The sequence below is a fragment of the Macrobrachium rosenbergii genome, chromosome 21, assembly GCF_040412425.1.
Source record: "Macrobrachium rosenbergii isolate ZJJX-2024 chromosome 21, ASM4041242v1, whole genome shotgun sequence".
Classification (NCBI taxonomy): Eukaryota; Metazoa; Arthropoda; class Malacostraca; order Decapoda; family Palaemonidae; genus Macrobrachium; species Macrobrachium rosenbergii.
In genome coordinates, this window is record NC_089761.1 from 37,119,273 (window position 1) to 37,121,772 (window position 2,500).

Sequence of the window (2,500 nt, forward strand, 5' to 3'; positions counted from 1 at the left end):
AGCTATGATTCCTTTTCAGTATATTCAGTTTTCGTATTGTCCCTCAACCTTTGACATTACCCTACAACAGCTCTCTCTCTCTCTCTCTCTCTCTCTCTCTCTCTCTCTCTCTCTCTCTCTCTCTCTCTCTCTCTCTCTCTCTCTCTCTCTCCCTTTCTTCTTCCAAGCAGATTACTCTTTATGGATATCAGCGACCGGAATTAATAGCGAGATTTATGCCCTTTTTCGTGGTACTTATTCACGAAAGGCGCCGCCGTCATCACGAGGTACTTTCATTTCCCCATAGAAGTTTTATGAAGACTTTACGATGACCTCAGTCGATACCCTGAGGCCTCAGATAACGAAAGGTCACATTCGGGGTATCGAGAGAATCAGGAGGTTTATAGATGAAAAACTAACTTTATTTGGTTAATATTTGTTTGGAATGGTCACTGCTCAGATGGGTAACCAACTATGAATGCTACGCGTGTGACATTAACGCTGCTGCATCACTGGTCTTCCGATTAGCGAGTTGTTCCATACTGGGTCTGATCAGTATTTGGGTGGTGACCACAGTTTGCAAGACAGACGGTGATATATAAGCAATGTTATAATGTCTGCAGGCACAGAAGAAATGGCTACCAACCCCTTTCTATAAATAAGTGATATGGTGATTATAAATATTACCATATATGAAAAAATGTAGTTCATAGGTTATATATATATATATATATGTGTGTGTGTGTGTGTGTCTGTGTATATATATATATATATATATATATATATATATATATATATATATATATATATATATATATATATATATATATATATATATATATATATATATATATATATATATATATATATATATATATATATATATATATATATATATATATATATATATATATGTATATATATATATATATATATATATATATGCCAGAACCCTGATCAAAATTAGAAAGATGATTAAGATTTCAAACGCCTTTTAGAATAATTCATTTTAGATGGGGAATATGTTTTCCCGAATATTGTAACAATTTTAGTTTGACTTCGATTATCAACAACTTTCAGGTGACGTTTTGCCATCTCAGTCATTAAAAAAATCACTAAAAAATGTAATAATATTAATTAAAGCATTCTAAAAATTTTCTTAGATATTTTTTTTAATCACATCATACATATTATATAGAAACGATGTGAACTATTTTGCCAGTACTTCTTATGAATATCATTCGAGTCATGGAAATATTTTCGACATTTGGCAACTCTTGAACACAGTAGCCACATACTATTTTTCGACATACGCTGTACTTTTTTTTTTTTTTTAAAGACATCCTACCAATCAACAAATACACCATTGCAACGAATGAATGTCAACATCTGCTACCTGTAGACGGCAGGGATCAATATTCACTCTGACATTTAGAAACATAATCGTTTGTACCGATATCACATTGAGGTTTCTGTGGGATCTCTGCTATTTTTTGTTTATTTGTTATTCAGAAAGCTTCAGCTTTGGGGAGGCACCTGTGATATCTCCCGCCGTACCGAAAGGTCAGGAAGGGCCTGAATTATTAAAATGAACTGGCCATTGCTTTAGAAGGCCGGAAAGCTAGACAAAGTCAGACGTCCAGATGTTTAATTCAGGCGTAATGAAGGAATAGGTTGGTTAGATCACAGCACAGTAGGATGCCAGCTTAGGTGCGAACTGAGGAATATATATATATATATATGTGTGTGTGTGTGTGTGTGTGTGTGTGTGTGTGTATGTGAACGTGTGTGTGTGTGTGTGTGTGTGTGTATGTGAACGTGCGTGTGTGTGTGTGTGCGCGCGGGCGCGTGTGTGTGTGTGTGTGTGTGTGTGTATGCTTTTGGGGCAAATTTTTCTTGTATGCAGATTTCGTTGACTTCAATGGCTTTTTGGATGTTGGTCAACTTTTTATTAGTTTCACAATAAATTTGGAAAATATATATGTATATATATATATATATATATATATATATATATATATATATATATATATATATATATATATATATATATATATATATATATATTATATATATATATTTTATTTATATATATTTATATATATGTGTGTGTATTATTGTATGTATACATACGAGACAACATTACTGAAACCCTTAACATACTCCTAACAGTGATATGACTGTCAGTGTGCCCCAAGGAATCATGAAATCCGGTGAGGAATGAAGAAATGAAACTGAAAAAGCATAATGATAGCTTTGACCAGACAAAGACTGATCCTTCACAAAACTGATGAAATGGCAATACATTGATTATTGATATCATTAATGCTGACAACTTTGTATTTCAACCAACAACACCAAATTACTATTTCATTTTTAGAGACCCTCACTCAGGCTGGCAATTTGTGAATCAGGGGAGCCGTTGGTATGTTTGACAGTTTGTAGTTTTATTTTTAAGTGAACTGCTCTTAATGTTATCTTTCAGAAATATACTGTTTTTCACGCAGTGTAATATTCCATC